Source organism: Lygodium microphyllum, chromosome 16 (genome assembly GCF_053477565.2).
Source record: "Lygodium microphyllum isolate KBCC chromosome 16, Lygodium_microphyllum_v1.1.10, whole genome shotgun sequence".
In the NCBI taxonomy this organism is placed as follows: Eukaryota; Viridiplantae; Streptophyta; class Polypodiopsida; order Schizaeales; family Lygodiaceae; genus Lygodium; species Lygodium microphyllum.
The window spans coordinates 48,196,185-48,212,711 of NC_141150.1; the positions used below are offsets into that span (position 1 = coordinate 48,196,185).

A 16,527-nucleotide genomic window follows, 5' to 3' on the forward strand; every position below is an offset into this window, starting at 1 on the left:
TGCACACATATCTTTCATGTCTTAGCATAAAGTAACATTGCCTCACTCACCCCATCTTCCACTCCTGTAACATGTTTTCACCTTTGTGGATAATTTGTTTCACTTTAGAATAACCAAAACACACTTTAATTCTTTTCATATTACATTTCTCTACTTACTATGTTTACTGGAAATTTTCTCTCAGTCATTAATTTTTTTTCAACTATCTCTTATTTATAGTTAAGTATTTACCATGTTTTCTTTCCTAACAAATATTTTTTTGTTGTCCTTATTTTTAATCTTTTACTAATCCCTTTTTTGTTTTTGATAAAAATGCTTTCTAATCTAAACAACAATAAAGGTTTTGTCATGATTTTCATCATTCTTAGTTTTAATCCCTTACTGACATTTTATTTAAATGGTTTTTGTTTTTTGAAAAAGATCTTAAAAAAATTTCCCCCTAATATACATTACCACATTTACTATCCCATGGTTTATTTTATCCAATATAATCCACCTAAACTCCCTTAATTTTAATCCCTCCTAACCTTTTATATAATTTTTTTAATAATACATGCTACTGTGGTTACTATCTCATGTTTTATTTCCCCCAAAATCTACCTAACTTTCCCTTGTAAAAAATATGTTCGAAAAACCTAATATCACAATTATCCCACTCCTTTCTGCCTTAGATTCTTAGTGATTTCTGCTTCTATCTTATTTTATTATTTATTATTTTTTCTCATTACTTGATCAAAACCCTAAGCCTAGCCTAACGCATTTAAAATGCCTCCCCACCTACTCTCCCATCCCTTGCTATCCCTAATTCTGTCATAGCTCTTTTGAACTTCAAGCTCTTGAAACTCTTCATTTCTCTCATCTACTTGGTGCATTGAAGTCTTGGCCACTCAGATTTGCTTAGTTTTCAGCAACAAGTACAACCCTCAAACTCAACAAGAAGAAGGTTCAAGAAGATTCAACATCAAGAATCAAAGTTCAACATTAAGCTCAACAACTATAGTATCTTTTAATACTCATTTAGTGCTTTTTGGCACTAGTATTTCTTGTGTCTCTTGACATATCCAAGTTCAACTCACTTGCTAGTTATTTGCTGCTGCTTACATATCCAGTATGGGAAAAGATTCACCATCATGCTGCTTCAAATGAATGGGCTTCCACACATGGTAGACAAGGATAAAGCTAATCCTCATGAAGAAAGGTTCGTAGACAATAACTAGTGGACAGGAGAAGAGACCTAGAGATGCTGCTCTTGCAGTAGTATGGCAAAAGAGTGATGTCAAAGCCCAAGCAATCATCAAGCTTGAGCTTGATGACAGTTAAATCCACCATGTAGATACATGTGATACATCTCATGCCACTTGGGAGTAGTTGGGCATATTGTTTAGTGCCCAATCTAAATCTTCAAAATATGGATTGTTGATTGAGTTTTTAAGGTTGGATATGAAGGCTAATACATCCCTTGCTGCTCACCTTAATTATATAGAAAGTTTGCTAACTCAACTTGTAGGGATTAACTTAAAAATGGAAGAAGACATATGCATTGGAGTCTTGCTTAAGAGTCTTTCTCTAGAATTGGGTAATGTATCCACCATACTAATTAATATGCCAAATCCAAAGTTGGTAGACATAAAATCATCACTCCTTGAAGAAGAGAAAAATATCAAAGGAAAAGAAGAAGCAAGTACTTCAAAGAAAGAACATATTTTCTATGTCAATAATAGGTACAAGAGAAAGAAAGACATTGTCTATAAATTCTGCAAAAGAACGAGACATATTGAAAAATTTTGTTATGCCAATAAAAGATCACAAAAGGCCTACCTAGCAATTGCTAAAGAAGAAGAAGAAGAAGAAGAAGACACTCGATAGCAAAATGACAAGTCTCATCATTCCTTTTATTCCTAGTATTCAAATCGACTTTTTTAAGCCTTATATGTACTTGCATTAATGCTCCAATCATAAGATTTCTAACCCTCATGCAACCTGTGCACTACACCCTCTACATGCTTAGTAAGGCAATGTAACAACCTCTAGCTTTATATGGTTGGTTTTTCCATGTCTACACTTAGCAAGGTTATACTCATGATAGCCTCTGTATACTTAGTGCTTTTTATGGTTGTGATTGAGGAAGGGTGTTGACATTTATGCAAGCACACTCCTAAGATAGCCTCTTTGTATGGAGCAATAGGGCAAGGGACATGCAACAACTTAGGAGAAGTTTCCTTTATCCCATAGGCATAGCGAGGAAAGTAGTACCATCTTGCAACTATAAAGGAGTGTACTTGACAATCATTTGAATGGAATGCTATTGTACTTTGTACTACTGAAGATTGTGTTTATGAGTCCAAGCTAATTTGTCTTGGAACCTAATTCACTTGAGTAAGAGTCTTGCTCAAGATCCGTGTTTATGTATGTAACCTCTACAACTAACCTTGCTCAAGATCCGTGTTTCTCAACACCATGCATGTCATACCAAACGTTTTGTGTATTACGTATCTATTTGCTATATAAACAATGATCATAAGACTCAAAGCACTTATAGTCAAGGAGGAGTGGAAGATACTAAAAACGGGTAAGCATTTTCATTCATTTCAAGGACATATGCCCAAGTGGCAATGCTAAAGAGATACATGTGGAACTGCATCCATTGCCGAAACATGGTCAATTGGCATAGATACAACAAAGGGGTAGAAAGTATGGGACTTAGCACCATGTGAAATAACAAGATTCCCATGGGTAATCTTCCATGAGGAATCACCAAAAGAAACTACATAACATGCATAATCCAAAGTGCCAGCAGAGATAAGGCTCTTCGTGAGCACTGAGACATGACATACATCATGAAGAGTAAACATGCAACCTGAACCAAATTGCAGCTAGACATCACCAATACCAACTATCTTTAGTGCCATGTCTTACCCAAATGAGACCCAAATGGACAGATCCAGTAAAAGTGCGATAGGAGTGGAATCATTCTCTCTATGAGGGGTCACATGAAAGGAGGCCCCTAAATTTGTTAGCCAAACACTGAGTTTGCCAAGAGCATCAATCAACTGTGAAGTATCAAGAGAAGAAGTTGCAAGTATGAAATCATCATCATAAATCAGTCTACACAATACTAATCTCTTCAATCTTAATATTTGAGTTGCTAGGGACAATGTTGTGATTATCATTTTTGTCCTCTACTTTACCCTTGCCCTTTTCCTTGCACTTGTCCTTGCACATTTTATGGCATGGTGGCCAAATATACCTTGCTTTCCCGCAATAATGATGAGTCAATGAGGACTTATGGCGAGGGAACTTACTACGAGACTGTCTACATGATTGAGAACAAGACTGCTAAGAGTCTCTCCCACATCGGTCATTACTGCTCCTACCATTATTTTCTCTAGTTGTCAAAGTATGAGAGATATGGGAAGCATTGACGCTCTTTCTACTAACCTCTTCATTCAAGAGTGCACCTTCTACACCTTGTAAGTCTAGCCCATTAGTAGGCATGTTTACATACATAGTAGTACAAAATGTATCCCATGATTCAAGTTGGGTAACCAAGAGGAACAAAGGGGGGAGATTGCCCTTGAATTCAATCCCCTACGAAGACAAATGGCTGAGAATAGAATGAAACTCATTTAAGTGGGTTGACATGGAAGTGTCCTCCTTCATGCAAAGGTCCATGAGTTGCTTCAGCTAGTACATTTGAGAAGTGGGGCTCTGCTTGTCATAGACATTGCAAATCTTTTCCCATAAGTCCCATGCGGACTGCCCATCACAGACAACATTATAGAACACCTGCTTAGAGAGGGACACTATTATGGTGGACTTACATAGCTCATCTAATTTAGCTCAATCCTCTACATTAATATGTTTAGGCTTGACACCCTCATGTTTCAAAGGCTTAACCTGAATTTTTTGTACTAAAACTTGGCAAGATTTGGGCCTCCCAATAGCTGTAGTTGGTGCCATCCAACTTGCAATATTAAAGATAGCACTATCCTTGGAACTACCAGCCATACTGAGACCAAGTAAAAGCACATGAGGGTAAAATATGTTGCTGTAATAGCTTGCAAATCAACCCCAAAACCACTATTAGATCAAGCATAAGAGAAACTGCTGAACCAAGAAGCCGTCTACAAAGTATAAATAAATGAATGTTAAACAAAAGTGACTGCCCTCATGAAAACTACCAAAATTTGGAATTACAGTTTGTTGTAAATAAAGTACAGTAGTAAGAAAACCAAGCCAAAGTTGAGCTATCATTGAGACTGGACAAACTAGAACTGCTAGGTGATATCCCGCATCATGCGGGGTGTGTAAGAAACTCTAGCAACTAGCATACATAAGACAATCACCCAAAGTTGTCAACTACAATCTGTTAGTGTGGTATATATCAACTGGCATAATAGTCATTCATGTAGGAGGTCTTGAGGTAATGTAAGAGACCAACCAAAGGCACGAGTGAATGAGAAAAATCTCAATAAAAAGCCAAGTTAGGTGTACGCATAACTGATAATGACTTGATAGAGGTTGGTGCTAGTCTAAGACAAGTGTCAACTCAGATCAGCCCTCAAGGCATAAATTGCAGACATATAGCATGTAAAGAGAGTATATACATAAAGTGAATATCCCAATAAGTCAATAATCAAGCTCAACTGCATAACCACAAGCTCTATGTAACATTAAAGTCAATGAAGTGGCTTCCACTGGAACAAAGTCAGATGCGGAATGAGCAAGTAAAGCTCAGATACATCATGTACATAGTAGCAGACATCCAAGATTCAAGTGTATACATCCAGAGCATCCAAGTTAAAGTAGTTGGCAAAGCATCCATTGTAGCATCCAAGTAGGTAACTAGCAACCAATGTCAATGTCCAAAGCTCCAAAATAACTCAAATGCAAGTCAAAGGACAAGTCCAGTGTGTAGAGTCGACATGTATAATCTATATTAAACATCTAACATCCAAGCGGATAGCCCGAGTATCATTCACCGATAAAATCCAAGTAGTTGGTAAGCACCTAAGAAGCAATAGGCATGTATTGTACTAACAAAATAACCTTCATCCCTGTTGATTACAGTAGCCAAATCTCTATCAAACTGAGCAAGAACATTGTTCAAATCAATGCCAAAATGAGCTCAAAGCATAGGCATATCATCCCTGTTACAAGAATGTCATGGACATGGACCATGCAACCAAACAGAAACAAAGGAAGACCAAGGAAGCTTAAGTTAAAAAGTAAATGAAAAAGCTCTTTCTACCGAGGCAAGAAAAAGTGGAGGATAAGGCAAACCTAGAAAAAATGCAGGATATCACCGAATATTCGAGGGAGGTCCTCTCAAGGATGAAGGATACTCTCTCAAGGATGAAGGAGAGCCTCCGAGGGCTCTCGCAAGGAAAGCACGAGGCGCAATGTAATTCATTTTATAAGAGCGCCAGGCTCCCAAGGTGCTCTCAAGGATGAAGGAAAGTACTGAATATTCTAGCAAGGTCCTACGAAGACTCTAGCAAGGAAAGCGCAAGGTGCAATGTAATTCATTTTATAAGATCGCTAGGCTCTCTCCTATGCAAGTTGTAAATTCTAAACGGACATAGATGAAGGGATAAGGCAACTAGAAGGGAATAGAGAAAGAGGAACTTGGCAAGATGACCGGTCATGTAAAAAGGGGGATGGGTGCCCAAGGGATTTAGGGTTTTGTATATAAACTTAAAAAGTGAACGAGGAGCTCATTCTTTGGTGTGTGGCTAAAGTGGTCTCTTCTTCTTCTCTTCTTTCTCTCCTTATTGCTTGCTTGTGTGTACTTGAGAGAGGCAGTATGAGAGTGTGATGGAGTGAGTGTGTGAAGGTGAGGGATCAAGGAGAAGAAGCTCTCCATAATATCCTCTCTTCTTCTCTTCTCTTCTCTTCTCTCGCGTGCGGCTATGGAGGATGGAGCTTGAAGGTGGAGGCTTGAGGTTTCTTGAGCTTGCATCTCAAATTGTGGAGCTACCGGGTTGCTCTCCCTCTAAGGAGAAGGAATGGGGAAGGTTCTGTTGGTCTCTTATCTAGCTACAAACATAATATTAGAAGTATCTAGTGTACATTTAGTTATTACAGACGCTCTTGGACTACGAGGCTGGGTGGTGGTGGAGGTGTCTGTTGTATGCATGAGGTCCAGCTAGTGCTATAGCCAGTGCTAGCCCATTTGTGGTTCCATCAATGGTGCATCTGCTGGGAGCGGCCTCAAAGTGGTGGTTTCCGAATCTAGGGTCTCTTGGGACCTATTTGTTAGTTGATGTCCTTTGAAGAGATCCATCAAGTCAAACTCCAAAAACAGGAGAGATCCGAGAGGGCTAGACAAAGGGTCGAAATCAATAGGCGTTATTCTCCTAAAAGGAGTAATCTTGAACCTATTCAAGGGCGGGGTCTTAGTAGCCTTAGTTTGAATGAAAGTCCGTCAGGAGGTGGAAGTTCTAGTACTTTCCCCCTCCCAATTAATCTTCCCACTTCGAGTGGCATGACAGCTTTGCATGTCCCAATTCCATTAGCAAATCCAATCATTGCCACGGCACAACCTATCGCAATCCCTGCAGGGGAATGATGGATTTGCGAGCCTTAGGTTTTCCCCTACCCATTTTTAATGGATTAGTGGAAGAGGATGTGGAGCTTCATATAAGGGAGTTCCAAAAGTTGATGTTTAATTGCCGCATCCAAGAGGAAGGGCATCTAATGATGTTCTTCAATATGACCCTGAAGGAAAGGGTAGCTATATGGTATCATGGCCTTGAGGTCGGAACCATAACCATTGTGGATTTATTTTATGAAGCCTTCCGTAGGGAGTTCGCCCCCGAGAGAGGTGGCCAATATTGGCTGTGCGTGTTGAATTTGACACACCAAGAATCGCATGAAGATATATGAGCCTATGCTAAGAAGATCAAAGAGGTTTTCCGTAAATTGGATGCCTCTATCCCTATTCCACCCATTGCCCAGTTACAATACTTCTTGCATGGTCTTGATTTTAACATCTAGGTGCAGTTGAGTAGTGTCACCTTGGCGGATATAGACACTGCCATTAGACGAGCGCAAGAAATAGAGTCCCGTCTGCAAGCGGCCTATGCTTCTCGAATCAATCCCAATATGGGTCTAACGTTGGGAAATAATTTGCAATTGATCAATGGCAGCAGTGGAAGCCAAGGGACGAGGATGGCCAACCCTAACGGGAGAGGGAATGTGGTGCCGAACGTGCCTTTATTGCCACCTAGTGTGACTATGCCTATGGCTAGAAAGATGCCTCCAAATGTGGGAAGCCAAGCAGCGAACCCTAATGTCATTCCTGTGGGTTAGCAACCAATGCAACCAATGCCTAATCAAATTGTGTGGCCAAGGGACCGACGGGTAGATGATCAGGGCTATGAGTCGAGTTCGTCAAATGTCCTTAGCGAAGTCAAGGACATGATGAAGCACTACACGGATATGACCTTTCAACAATATTGGCAAATAGCCGTTCATGTTAATTTCTTAAAGAAACAATAGAACTTATAGGGAGTCGACGCCCCGAAGAGGGTGCACCCTCTAGATTCAACTGCAAATGGTGTGGTGGGCAACATTATCCACAAAATTGTCCAAATGTCAAGTGCAACATTTGCGGGAAGTCTTGCCATTTAGCAGCCTCCTGTTGGAGCAAGATCAGTTCCCTCTAGCAAGGCAGTCGGCAACTAGGGCCTGTTAATCATCGTGCGTAAGGAAATAATTTTCAGTAGAATGTTGGGCCGAAACAAATACTCCAAAGGGGTAAGGCTGCTATCAAGGAACTGCCAAATGGTAGTGGGGTGAGCCTCATCGAGGCTATGTAAGTTAATGGCACTGAAGCTTCTAGTCTACTACCGTAACAAGAGGCCAAAAACATAGAGAAGGCGACAAAGATAATGTAAAACCTGTCGACAAAAACCCTAGGCAGGAGGATAAAGGAATGCAAGTTCTAAATTCTAACAAGGAAGGGGGACCTCTGAAGCCTGTAGAGAGTAAGACTGATGCCAAGAGAGATAAAGAGGTATCAAGAAAGAAGGTGAGAGTTAAAAAAGAGACAATAAAGCCGGTGCAACGTCCTAAAGAGCGGATGGTTTGGCACGAGAAGTGAGCTTTAGCGAATTATCACGAATTTGATTTAGTTAGCTCCCTTTGCGATGTTAAACGAGACGTGAATTTCTTGCAGCTAATCAAGTTGTCGCCAGGAGTATGCAAAGAATTTAAAAAGATCTTGCGTACGGGGTATATCGTAGAACCCTTGGGAATAGCGCGGGTAGGGGATGACTGGGTTGAACATGCCAAAAAGCACTGCCCAAGGGTTGCAGCCTATGTTGATGGGATTCTTGGTGCATAGATCGGATACTATATGCACGCGTAGCGAGTGTCAGAAGGTCCCCAAGAACAAAAAACTCTACTTTTGCACAAAAAACAAGAGAGAAGACTTGCATGACATGAAGCAAAAGACTAATTGGGTACAATCTCCCCCCATGCCTTGTGTGAGCGCTCCACAAAGCATGTATTTGATATATTATTCATCTCCAAGCTCAAAAAATAGCCCAATTTACAATTAGCACACTTTAGCTTTTGTGTTTGCTTTTGTCCCACTAAAGAATTAAAGCGATTGAACGCCCAAAGAATCAGGCTATGTTGAGAGAGAGAGAGAGTACGAGAGAGATACACAAGACATGCTCCCAAAGAATGATTCATATTGATGTAGAGTTAGTATATATAGGTGAGACCCAAGTCAAGTGAGAGATGATATATATAGTTGTAACATCCCCACTCAAACAAAGGTCTTTGGCTGCGAGTGAAAAAACCCTTGGGGAGAACAAGGGAAAAACCCGAGCCTCTACACATACCTACGATACAAAAATGATTTACTATCTTGAATACAATGATACATGCCTCAATTATTAGTTAAGAACTTGGAACAATACCAAGTGCATGTCTTAATGAACTAAAGCGAGCTTCACTAAGAGCTTTTGTGAAGATGTCTGCAACCATTTGATCACTGGGACAATGCTCCACCATAATGGAACCTTTCTTGACTTCATGTCAAACATAATGATAATGAATAGCAATATGCTTTGATTTACTATGTTGTATATAGTCTTTGGTAAGACTAATAGCAGTTTGCTTGTTGCATCGAAGAGGTGTACTAGATGATGAAGGATGTCCCATATCATTAATAAACTTTGTCTGGCGAAGAAGAAGAATGCCTTGTTGTCAGTGTCGTTGAACTTGAATACCCAAACAAGAATGTATCTCACCAAGATCCACCATTTCAAATGCAGTCGATAAAAGCTTCTTCACAGCATCCAAGAAAGCAATATTATTTGACACAAGAATAGTATCATCAACATATAGAGCAAGAATAATAAAACATTTGTCCTCCCTTTTGATTTAAAGAATTGGGTCAGCAAAACATGCAACAAAACCTTTAGATGTGAGGAATTGATCAATCTTAATATACCAAGCACGAGAGGCTTGCTTCAATCCATATAATGCACGATGAAGCTGGCATACAAGATGCTCCTTTCTAGATCAAATAGTGTTGCAAAAGCCAAAAGCATACGAATAGTTGTGGAGCGCACAATGGGAGAAAATGTTTCTTGATAATCTACTCCTGCAATCTGCGAGTAACTTTTGCAACAAGTCGTGCTTTGAACTTATCAAACGAGCCATCAACTTTGGTCTTGATTTTATAAACCCATTTACATTTGATAGGAACACGATTTGGGGGGAGTTCAGTAAGAATCCATGTACCTTTGGAGATTAAAGAATCGTACTCAGCTTGCATAGCTTCTTGCCATTGATCCCTTTGAGAGGAATCGATAGCTTCCATATATGATATTGGATCCTCTTGGACAGGCATAGCATCATCAAAGACATCATATTCAATAGAATAGAATCCATGCTCTATCTCAATAGGAAGATCGACATATATCTCCAAATTTTCATCAATCTTCTTTGGAGGTGAAGGAGGTTTATGATCATCAAAATTAGTAGACTCACAAAGCAAGTAAGAAAATGCACTAACCAAAGACTGTGTATCATCTGAAACATCTGACGACCATGTGCCACCCATAGTCTTCTCATCAAATATAGCATCACGACTAATGATAACCTTTTGAGTAGAAGGATCATAAAATTTGTAACCTTTGGAATGATCTGAATAACCAAGAAAAATAACCTTCAAACCTGGAGGATCCAACTTATGTTGAGTGTCCTTGGGCACATGAATATAAGCAATGCATCCAAATGTGTGAAAGTGAGAGACTGAAGGTGTCTTCCCTGTCCAGATTGTTATAGGAATTTTACCAGCAGTTGCAGTTGTTAGAAGATGATTTTGAATAAAAACGGTTGTTAGAAGTGCTTCAGTCCAAAACTTTCGCGACAAACCAGAGTGTATAAGCATGCAACGTATAGCATTAAGAATAATGCGATTTTTGCGCTCAGCAACAACATTTTGCTGAGGAGAATAAGAAACTGTAAACTCATGATGAATACCTTGATCCTTACAGAAGTCATCAAATAGATTGGATACATATTCACCGCTATTGTCACTGTGAAGAGTCTTTATAGAGAATCCAGTTTGAAGCTCCACACTTATCTTGTATTGTTTAAATATAGATAAAGCCTCAGACTTATGCCGAAGAAGATAGACATGTGTGTACTGTGAGAAATCATCAATGAAAGTTATAAAATATCGATATTGAGACTTTGAGGCAGGAAAAGGACCGCAAATATTGGTATGAACCAAATCCAAGAGAGCACATGAATGTGATGAAGTAGAAGTGTGAAAAGGCGAACGATGGTGTTTTCCAAGTGCATAGTACTCACATATTCCCATACGTGGATGAGATTTAAGCTCCATACCTTGCACAAGACCATGACGATGAAGATCAAGAATTTTGGCAAAATCAGAGTGTGCAAATCGTTGATGCCATAATTTGCAATCTGCATCTCCAAGGATAGTAACAACATTTGCAACCGTATTGTTCAATGATAGCTCAAATAGATTACCATGTCGAGGAGCCACTGCTATAGTATGTCCGTCTTTCTCTATATGACATTGATTATGATCAAAGCCAACAAACAAACCAAGATCAACTAGACGAGCAACAAAAAGAAGATTTCTTTGCAAATGTGGAACATGAAGAACTCCTCTTAATATTCTAGTGGATGAAACAGTCCCCATATATAAATCACCCACTCCTTTGACTTGACAAGTCGTATCATCCACAAGGTAAACAAACTTCTTGACAGGAAGAGTATGATAATTGTGAAGCCACTGCGATTGGTATGTCATGTTTCCAGTGGCACCTGAATCAACAATGAATAGAGAACCATCATGAACATGAAGTACCTTTTCTGGAGAGATATCATGATGGACAAAATTGAGCTCTTGATGAGTATGATCATCATCAGTTGTAGTTTGTTGAACAATATAAGCTCGAGAATGTTCTTCATCATATCTACGTTTATAACAATGAAGAGATGGATGATCTGTATGTGCACAATAATCACAAGGAGGAAAAATTTTGGACGAGCGAGGTTGCTTTGTAGTAACTCCATGCTCCTCATCATATTGACGTGCCCAGCAATCAGAAGCCACATGGCCTTTCTTATTACAATAAGAACAATGTTTGTTAGGATAAGCAAGACAAGAAGATTTACCACCTTGATTAGGGCGTCCACCCTATTGAAGACGTGAAGTGGGACGCTTGTGAGCAACAAAAGCAGCATCAAAATCCCTTTTTTCGTGAGTGACCAAAACAGCATCAGATTTTTCCAAATGATGCTCATGACGTTGAGAATATTCAATAAGAGATATACATGCTTTGTTAAAGTGGATATCATCCTTGTTAGAAAAAATAGTGATGATATTGTCATATAAAGGATCTTTGATGGTATGAAGAAGTTGAGTAAAAATATAATTTTTAGCAACAAGAGCGTCGGCAGCACCAAGCTGATTGATAATGTCTTTAAAAGCCTCGATATGAGAGTGCATAGAAGTACCAACCTTATATTGAAGATTATTCAAACGAGTTTGGAGATATAAAATTTCGATGACCGATTTCTTCTCAAACGTTGAGATAAGATACTCCCAAACAGCATGAGAGGCTTCCAGATGAAAGACATCCAACATAAGTGAGTCAGGAAGTGCAGAGAATATATAACAACGAGCTGCTTTGTCATGACGAATCCAATCAGTATGATCAATATTCCATTGTTCAAGTAACGGGCCAATCAGAGAATTGTCATTCATCACATCAATAGGTTGAACTGGGCAAGACAGGTCGCCCAAAACAATATCAAATAATTCGTCACCTTCAAGAATTAGCATTATCTTTGCTTTCCACCCAGGAAAGCCTTGTCCTTGGAAGAAGGGAACCAAACGTTGGCCAGACGGATATCCGTTAACAATTACGCAATTGACCATGCCTGTATCTCGAGAGAAAACAAATAAGATGAGATTGCAGAATCTGCAAACCATGAACAGCCCGAAATAGAGAGATGTAACGTGCAAGACGAGATGACACGTATAAGAAAAGTGCTATTTTGGTCAAACAAAGAACGTGAACGAGAATAAAACATCGCTAAAAATAGCAAGATGTTTGCTTGTCGTAATCAACGTCATTAATCAAGATGAGCGATTAACGAACTGTAATTGGGAATTAACGAACTGTAATTAGAATTATAGTTTTAAATAAAGAATTGCAGATTCGAGTAAAATTGTTGTCTTGAATCCTGAACTGTCATAACTTTTGATCCAAAACTCCGATTGACAAGCGGTTTTGAAAGGATTCGAGAGAACGACGAGAGCTACGCACTCAGACCTGGTTTTTTTTAAAAGATAAAATTATTTAATACTTCTAATTTGAACAAGTTCTTGTATCAAATCATCACTTGTGCAAAGAATTCAATCAAGTATAAACAATGAAACAACTTATCTTCCTTGTTGTTGCTACACATCCATAGCTCTGATACCACGTTGAGAGAGAGAGAGAGAGAGTACGAGAGAGATACACAAGACATGCTCCCAAAGAATGATTCATATTGATGTAGAGTTAGTATATATAGGTGAGACCCAAGTCAAGTGAGAGATGATATATATAGTTGTAACAGGCTGTGCCCAAATACAGTGCCCAATAACAAATATTTGAATCGTGCGCCCATGCGCATATAAAATAATAAATAAATGTTAGGTGCTTCAATAAATAAGTGCGTCAAAATAGATATTGGCACTATGCCTAAGATGTGCACCCATAAAAAATGATAATTTCTTCTAAATAACTTGAATACACACTATCGCCCAGTGCTTCCCAACGCCACCGCTGCATGCCTGCTCTACACATCAAATGAAGCATTCACAATTGTTAGAAAATAATAAAATTAAACTGACAAAAGTGTCAAAATAAATATTGGTGCCACGTCTAAGATGCGCACCCATAAAAAAAGATAATTCCTTCTCAATTGTTAGAAAATAATAAAATTAAATCGATAAAAGTGAATACCTAGTAGTCTTCAGCTACAAAATAAATAAATAGGTTAGAACTCAATCCTAACCTTAATTTATTACGAGTGCGCACTCTAAACTCATAAACATCCATTAATTTAAATATGCATTTTGTGGAATCACCCGCTATGGAATCACCCACTTGCACATTAAATTAACAAGACGCCCGAAAAGGACAGGCATCCCCATTGACTTTTTGCACAAGGAATCCACCTTGTGTATGAGCCCCGGCAATAAATATAATTTTAGAGAATCCACTGCAAAACCTTACGAAATCCATCGACATGCTTTGTGAAGTGCTCACACAAGGCATTAGGGGGAGATTGTACCCAATTAGTCTTTTGCTTCATGCCGTGCAAGTTTTATCTCTTGTTTTTTTGTGCAAAAGTAGAGTTCTTTTTTCTTGGGGACCTTCCGACGCTTGCTACGCGTGCATACAACATCCGATCTGTGCATCAATTCTAGTGGATAGTGCTATTGTCGACACAAGATCCTTGGTTAATATTATGAGTTCTGAATTGATGGGGAGGTTGGGTCTTGCGATTCAGAAAGATGCCTCCACAATCCTTCGAATGGTTGATGATAGTGTGAGACAACCAGAGGGTTGCATTACTAAAGTCCATGTGATAGTCACCAACATAGAATGCCTGTTGGACTTTAGGGTAATCGATTTGTAGGGCGTCCAAGTTACCAAGTATTGCTTGGTCGACCTTGGATTTTACAAGAAGATTGTCAAGTAGATATATCCACTAGTAGATTGATATTTGGAAGAGGTGCTAGATGGGTGGTAGTTGATGCATATCTTGAATCACCTCAAAGTGAGTAAGCTCCCTTGTCTTCTACAAAGTTAGAGACAATGGAAGATGTGTCTGAAAGTGAGACGTCGTCGACTGATGAATCCAAAGAGGGATCGACCACGGAAGACATCTATCAAGTAACGTTGAATGAGCCATTAGAAGCTCAGGATAGAATAAGGGATGTAGATGTTATCGAGCTAGACCTTGGTACACCAGACGATGAGCGGCCAATAAAGCTAGGGTCCATGCTTAGTACGAAGGAGCAGGAGGATTATGTCACTCTAATCCAAGAGTTCCACAATATTTTCACATGGAGCTATGATGAACTTAGAGATATTCCTCCTAGCATCGCTGTCCATACAATTTCATTGAAGGAAGAAACCTGCCCTGTACATCAGAAAGTAAGGCATATTCCTTTTGAATTACAGGACGGGTTATTCGAGGAGCTACAAAAGTTGCGGAAAGTGGGTTTGATATTTCCTGTTCAGCATACTGAATGGTGTTCACTAGTTGCGATCAAGAAGAAGAAAAATAATCAAATCCGATTGTGTGTGGACTTTTGAGAGCTAAACAAGCAAACAGTTAAGGGCTACTACCCGTTGCCTTTTATTGACCAAATTTTGGATCAATTAGCGGGTAGAAAAGTATATTCGTTCATGGACTGCTTGTGATGGCATTTGGTTTGTGTAATGCACCAGGTTCGTGGCAAAGAACATCCGAAAAGACCTTTGGTGACATCTCCCCAGAGGAGTTAAAGGTATTTATCGATGATGTGGGGGCAGCCACTGTAAGGGATAGACAGTTGATCATTTTATGGAAGTGTTTTGAGCATTGCAGACAATTTTGCATAGCTCTTAACCCACGGAAGTGCGTCTTTGGAGTGCCTTATGGGCTATTGTTAGGGCATGTGGTTAGTTTAGTAGGGATTGCGACCAATCCTGAAAAGATCAAGGTCATAGTTGCCATGAGTCCGCCACGTATTCCAAAGGAAGTACATAGCTTTTTGTCATCAGTAGGGTATTATCGAAGGTTTATCAATGCCTTGGCAGAAAGAACATTGCCACTGACAAACCTATTGTCCTTTAATTGTCAGTTTGCATGGAGTGATGCTTGCAAAGTATCTTTTGACGATGTGAAGCAGGAGCTTGCTAAAGCACTTGTATTAAAAGCACCTAAAAGGGGTGAAATGTTCTACATATTTTCAGTAGCCACCAAGTATAGTATCGGTTGCTCTTTATCCCAAATTTGGGAGGATAAGTAGTACCATTTGATAGCTTTTGCTAGTCGAAAGTTGGGTGTATCGGAAATTAACTACACCTACATGGAGAAGTTGTGCCTTGCGATGGTATTTGCGACCAAAAAGTTTAGGCACTATATCCTTTATGAGAAGGTAGTTTTTTATATGAAGGTGGAAGGGCTTCGATTGTTGCTGAATAAGCTACAGTTGCCTGATCATTTAGCAAAGTGGTTAATCATGTTGCAAGAATTTGATTACGAGATTAAGAGCAAGCCACCAAAGCTACAGGGTATTGTAGAGTGTCTTGTGGATTTTGGAGAGCCAAAAGAGGTCTTGGCTGATGGAAGTGACATAGAAACTTTGTTCAAGATTGATACATCATCTATTCCCTCCTGGTATGCTGCTATAACACACTATCTATCTATGGGAGAGACTAGAGCTACTTTATCCAAATCCGAAAAGAGAAAAATTAAATAGCAGGCATTGAAATTCTCCTTGATCGCAGGAACACTCTATCAGCAAGATGTTGATGATATTTATCATCGATGTGTGATGCCTGGTGAGGTTTCATTTATATTGGAAGAGTGTCATGACTCCGCTTGTGGAGGGCACTTTGCTAGGCGGTTGACGGCACAGAAGGCTTTAAGAGCCGGATATTGGTGGCCGTCCATCTTCCAAGATTCATTTGACCATGTTAAGAAATGCCATGCATGTCAAAGACATGACAGTAGATAGAATAGGAAGCATCCCCTTACGCCTATTATGGTGGTTCTTTCATTTGAGAAGTGGGGCATCGACTTTGTGGGTCCGATTACCCCATCGTCTACCACTCAGAAGAGATATATCATAGTAGCCATTGATTACTTTACTAAGTGGTCAGAAACATGGGCGATGAGGCATGACAATGCAAAAGTGACTATTAGTTTCCTACTTGAGTAGATCATTTGCGGTTTTGGTCGGCTAGGGGAAATAGT

General features: G+C 39.4%; 1 pseudogene; it reads right to left on the reverse strand.

Annotated features, from left to right (window-relative positions):
• Positions 1 to 3,997: 3,997 nt before the first annotated feature.
• On the reverse strand, positions 3,998 to 12,268 carry LOC148022785 (uncharacterized; annotated as a pseudogene).
• Positions 12,269 to 16,527: the final 4,259 nt, after the last annotated feature.